The following is a 6,119-nucleotide window of genomic DNA, read 5'->3' on the forward strand; positions in this document are numbered from 1 at the left end:
AGGAAGTGGGGATGGGACGATTGCCCTCTAGTTGTCCTTTGCATATGACTGTTTTTTGCCGTATAAGCCATGTCATCAGGCATGAAAAGGTTTCTCATATATGATGTAAACATGCTTTTAAGGACAAGTGTGAATGTGCTTTTTAAGCTTAATTTTTGTCATGACAAATAACTAATTTTTTTTATCTTTGGAGAAGTCACAGTTCTTTACAATCAAACGTTTATTAACTGGAGTACTTAGAATAAGCTAGTAATTGAATTTAGTTCAAGGGCTAAGCAACACATTTTTAAATCCTTATTTATTGTAGAGTATTAGTATACTGTCCTACAAATTATGTAAAATATGGTTTAATATTAGATGACTTTGGATTTTGCAATGCCTTACTGTTGTCATTCTAGCATAAATATCCATGATGAGGTACTCAAGTTGATACTGGAAGCTGAGCTGATCATACACTGACCTGAAGCATTCATGAAAAGCTGCTTTGTTGAATAAAGTCTGATTGGAGTTCTTTTCATGCTCACTTTCCCCTTATTGCTGAAAGTAGATTGCAATAAAACCCCAATAAAACGTTTGGTTGGATATCTACTTAAAAGTTTTATTGTATTTATATTTCACATACTACTTGAAACTTTGTGACATTTTCTTTCCTAGTCTCATATCACTGCCTCCATTTTCAAAATGAACATATCAAAATGAAATTGTAACTATTTGACAGGCTTTCTCACAGTTTTAGCTGTGTGATCATTCTAAATAGTAATTCTCAGCTCTGGGACTTCAAACCTGTTTTTAGCCACTGAGTGACATTGCAAAGCCTTAGTTGAGTACAGGTCAAGATGGAAATTATTTAAACAATGAAGGAGATGGACATGTCCACAAATGATTGATGTAACTGGCATGATAAAGACACACACAAAGGAAGGGCATCCAACTCAGCCTAGGGGTGGAGGTTTTCAAGCAAAGCTTCTTGGAGCGGGTGATCCCTGAGGTGGTTTGTTGAAAATCTTTGTAGCTTAGAGAGGGTGTCCTAGGGAGAAGGGATAGCATGTGCAAAGGCACAGAGGTATAGAAAGATCATGACATTCAGTGGTTGCAAGAGGTTCCAAATGACTAAGCGCATGGAGAGCAAAGGCAGGGTTGGGGGATACAGAAGAAAGAAATGAGAAACAGATCACAGAATCCTAAAGAGCTTTTGTTTAAATTAGGCGAGAGAACTTGAAGGATTTTAAACACCAGAAAAATAATAGTTTAGAAAGATTACTCTGACAACATGGATACGTGAAGGGCACAGTATTTTTGTTGTTGTTGTTGTTTTTGTTTTTTTGTTTTTGTTTTTTGAGACAGAGTCTCTCCCTGTCGCCCAGGCTGGATGGAGTGCAGTGGTGCAATCTTGGCTCACTGCAAGCTCCCCCTCCCAGGTTCATGCCATTCTCTTGGCTCTGCCTCCCAAGTAGCTGGCCTTACGGTATTTTAATAAAGCAGGGAGACTGGTTAAGAGGCTTTTTCAGAAATGGAGCCAGATCTGATAAATCCGTATTCAAAGGCATTGTTAAAGCACCGTTTAGATTGTTTACTGCTGTGCAACAAACCACCCTAAAATTTAGTGGCTTAAAGCAGCAATCATTTAATGTCTCAAGTTGCTATAGATCGAGATGGGCAGGGCACAGCAGAGATGGCTCATCTCATATGATGTCTGGAGGCCTGGCTTCCTCACATGTTTTGTGCCTATGCTAGTATGGTTCAAGCAGCTGAGGGCTGGCTGGACCAGTTCCACTAGGTCATGTCTGGAACTTATAGCTCTCAGCTGTGTTCCTTAGTTTTCTTCCATGAAGTCTTGGGTCTTTCTTCATGTGGTCTTCTTACATGGCAGCTTAGTGTTCCCAAGAGCACAAAAGTAGATGCTGCTAGGCTTTCTTGAGGCCTAAGCCCAGAACTGGCACAATGTCAATTCTGTTGTATTTTGTTGAATTACAGTGGCTCATATAAAAGCATGAACATCAAAAGTGTAGTTTATTCAGGGCCACCAATGTAACGGCCTAAAGGAGGAAGAATTAACACCTCTGATTGATAAGGGGAATGACAGAAATGGAGGGGTCAAGGATGACCCCCAGTTGTCTGGTTTGGGTGACTGAGATGGTTGATGGTGTCAGTTCACTGAGATTTAAGATATATTTGGGGGCTGGGCATGGTGGCTCATGCCTGTAATCCCAGCATTTTGGGAGGCTGAGGAGGGTGGATCACTTCAGCCCAGAAGTTTGAGACCAGCCTGGGCAACATGGTGAAAACCTGTTTCTATAAAAAATACAAAAATCAACTGGCGTGGTGGTGTGTGCTTGTAGTCCCAGCTACTCAACAGACTGAGGCAGGAGGATAGATTAAGCCTGGGAGGTTGAGGCTGCAATGAACTGTGATCGTGCCACTGTAGTCCAGCCTGGGCAACATAATGAGACCCTGTTTTTTTTTTTTTAAAGTGCTCCTCTAAGTGTGCTCCACAGACTGATTCCTGTGTACAAACTATCACGGTCTGCAACAGGAGAAATATCAAGTCTTCTAACCTCCCTACCACCCAAACACTAGGTGTCTGGGTGGACCCAACTCAATGTGACTCTGGACTCCTGGTCCTTTATTTGGTTTCCTTCCCCAGGTATTCTAAGTATTCCTGAGGAATGTTGACAAGTCCCATAACTCTGTTCTGGTGGTTGTTTGCCACTTCTGCCAGTTATTTCACTCCAGATAATGAATCTACCCTTGCTCCCAAATCACCTCTAGCCATCAAATAATGGTATATGCTACAGTGCTTTCCTACTTTCATATCATGCCAAGCATACCCAACCTCGGCTACTGTATTTATAAAGCCTATTAGAAGACTTGGGATATAATGATAACAATAGCTAAGCTAAACAGGCACTGTTCTAAGCTATTTAATCTGTGATAATTATCTCCATTTTACACAAAAGGAAATTGAGGCACAGAGAGATTATATAACTGGAAGCTGACCAGTTAACAAAAAGCCAATTCACTGAAAGCCAAATTATACCAAGCGGAAGAGAGAGGAGGACACAGGGTCATAGAGAGGAGAGGGCCACAAAGACTTGGAGGGAGGAGGAAGGGTTAACTAAGAGAAGCCAAGACCAAGGGACTTGAGATGAGCCAGGAGAAAGTCACATAACGTGTTTAATCACAGAAACATGGATTCCCAAGGTCTCACTATCTCCATAGGCCCTGTAACCTATCTAATACAAGTTACTATAAAATGTATAAATGGACTGGGCACAGTGGCTTCTGCCTGTAATTCCAGCACTTTGGGAGGCCAAGGTGGGCAGATCACATGAACTCAGGAGTTCAAGACCAGCCTGAGAAACATGGCAAAACCCCGTCTCCACCAAAAATACAAAAAATTAGCTGGTGTGGCGCATGCCTGTATTTCCAGCTACTCGGGAGACAGGTGGGAGGATCGCTTGAAGTCAGGAGGCAGAGGTTGCAGTGAGTGGAGATCATGCCACTGCACTCCCGCCTGGGTGACAGAGTAAGACCCTGTCTCAATTAAAAAAAAAAAAAATAGGCGTGATGGCTCGTGCCTGTAATCCCAGCACTTTGGGAGACTGAGGTGGGCAGATTGCTTGAGGTCAGAAGTTCGAGACCAGCCTGGCCAACATGGTTAAACCCTGTCTCTACTAAAAATACAAAAATTAGCCAGCTGTGGTGGTGCATGCCTGTAGTCCCAGCTATTTGGGAGGCTGAGGCAGGAGAATTGCTTGAACCCGGGAGGCGGAGGTTGCAGTGAGTTGAGATCATGCCATTGCACTCCAGCCTAAGCGACAGAGTGAAACTCTGTCTCAAAAAAAAAAAAAAAAAAGTATAAACAGCTAAAAGAGACAGTTTTTGGTAAGCCAGCACATTGTCACGCTCTGAATGGCCTTCAATGAACTGATTTAAAGAGCCTGTGAAACCCACCCAAGACTACAAAGCTAGTATGTAAAATGGCTGAAATTCAAACTCATATAGTCTGGGTCTAGAAGCTGAGTGTTTAGCCTGTAGGTGTAGAGGTGTCATCAAAGGAGGGGGAAGCAGGAACGAAGGAAGGGTCAAAAGATACAATGGAGAAAGGACGCATTTCCAAGGGTCCCATCATAGGGTCTCTTCCTGGCTGCCTCTAGCCTCAGTTCCACAAGGTGGCAGGGCCTGCCTCCTTCTCCCCATCCAAATGCCTCTGGCTACATTCAAAGCCCAGCAGGGAGCAGTCATTGGTTTCCCCATCACACACAGTCTCAGGCTTGCCTACCAGAGGACATAATAAATATCTCCAGGTATGTAATTTTGCCCACAATAAAAACAACCTTTTTCAATATTGTGCAGGCATCTTAGTTTTTTATTGTGAATCTTCTCATTCCGGAATGCGATTTGGGATCTGCCTAGGAAAGTACACTTCCTGAAAGAAGACCAAATTTTCCTACAAAGAACAGAAAACATTTAAAATAACAATTTGTCCAGTCTGAACCCCCCTTTTCACGTTGGACCTGAGGAATACTGTAAACCACGGTCAGCAAACTTTTTCTGTAAAGAACTAGATAATACATGTTTTAGGTTTTGTGGGCCCATTCAACCTGCCATGACTACTCAACTCTGCACATAACTCTGCTATTGTATTGTGACAGAGTAAATATGTATGGGTATGCCCATGGATTCCAGTGAAGCTTTATGGACACTGAAATATTAATTTCACAGGATTTTCATGTGTCAGGAAATTTTTGATTTCTTTCAACCACTTAAAAATGTAAAAACTATTCTTAGCTCTCAGGCCATACAAAAAACAATTGGCAGGCTGGGTTTGACTCCTCACAGCTTGCCAACCCCTGGTGGAAATCAACCCACTTAGAGGAAATCTGAAGGGTAGAAACAACTAAAAAATTGAAAATTCCTATTAATGTTAGCAATGTCAAAAATCCAGGAGACCCCAGCTACTCAGGAGACCAAGGCAGGAAGATTGCTTGAGCCCAGGAGTTCCAGGCCAGCCTGGGGAACATAGGAGACCCCATCTCTAAAAAAAAAAAAAAAAAACAGAAAAAGAAAAATCCAGGAGCTTGTTTTGTTTTTTGTTTGTCTTTTTTTTTTTTGAGACAGAGTCTCGCTCTGTTGCCCAGGCTGGAGTGCAGCGGTGTGATCTCGGCTCACTGCAACCTCTGCCTCCCGGGTTCAAGCAATTCTCCTGCCTCAGCCTCCTGAGTAGCCGGGATTACGGGCATGCACACCACGCCCGGCTAATTTTTGTATTTTCAGTAAAGACAGGGTTTCACCATGTTGGCCAGGCTGGTCTCCAACTCCTGACCTCAGGTGATCCGCCCACCTCGGCCTCCCAAAGTGCTGGGATTACAGGCGTGAGCCACTGCGCCATGCCGAGGAGCTTAAGTGATCAGTTAGTCAAAGGGAGAAAAGAGGCTTATCAGTAGATGACAGAAAAACTTTTTAAAGAACAAATTTTTAGACATCCGTCAACTTAGAGAAAGTAGAAAACTGTTTGTCTATAATAAACTGAAATATTTGGGACTGATCTTGATGTTTGCCAAAACATGTAAGGGTGTTTTGGCAGACATCAAGATCAGTCCTAAATATTTCAGTTTATTATAAACAAAGACTAATAAGTCGTCTCTACTATTGGAGGAAAAAAAAAAAGACCGAAATGCAAAAATTCCTGAAAATGAGTAAATAGGGCAAAGATAAAATACTATAAATGTCTCTGTCAGTTCAGAAGGCCTTATCCTGGGCAGTCAACGTCCAGTTAGAAATAACGTTTGAAAATTCAGTAAGAGAAAAGGAAGTCTTCTTCTGTAATACTCAGTAAATAATGTTTAAAATTAACATAGCAATAATATTATCTGGGAATATGATAGTAAATAGCCCCTCCAAAAAACTGAAAAAGTTGAAAGCAGTTTTCCTGGAGACAGGAAGTGGTGAGGTAGATAAATTATGTTTTTCATTATTGGTATATAACACTTTAATTTGTGTACATGTGTGACTTTAATACAAGTGTTTAAAGATTAAATTTAAGAAAATAAAAAGTGTGAGCAAGAACTCCATTGCTATGGCAACCCGCGCGGCAGCCGCCTCTTTGTTCTCGAGCG

This window comes from Pongo pygmaeus, chromosome 10 (genome assembly GCF_028885625.2).
Source record: "Pongo pygmaeus isolate AG05252 chromosome 10, NHGRI_mPonPyg2-v2.0_pri, whole genome shotgun sequence".
Lineage (NCBI taxonomy): Eukaryota > Metazoa > Chordata > Mammalia > Primates > Hominidae > Pongo > Pongo pygmaeus.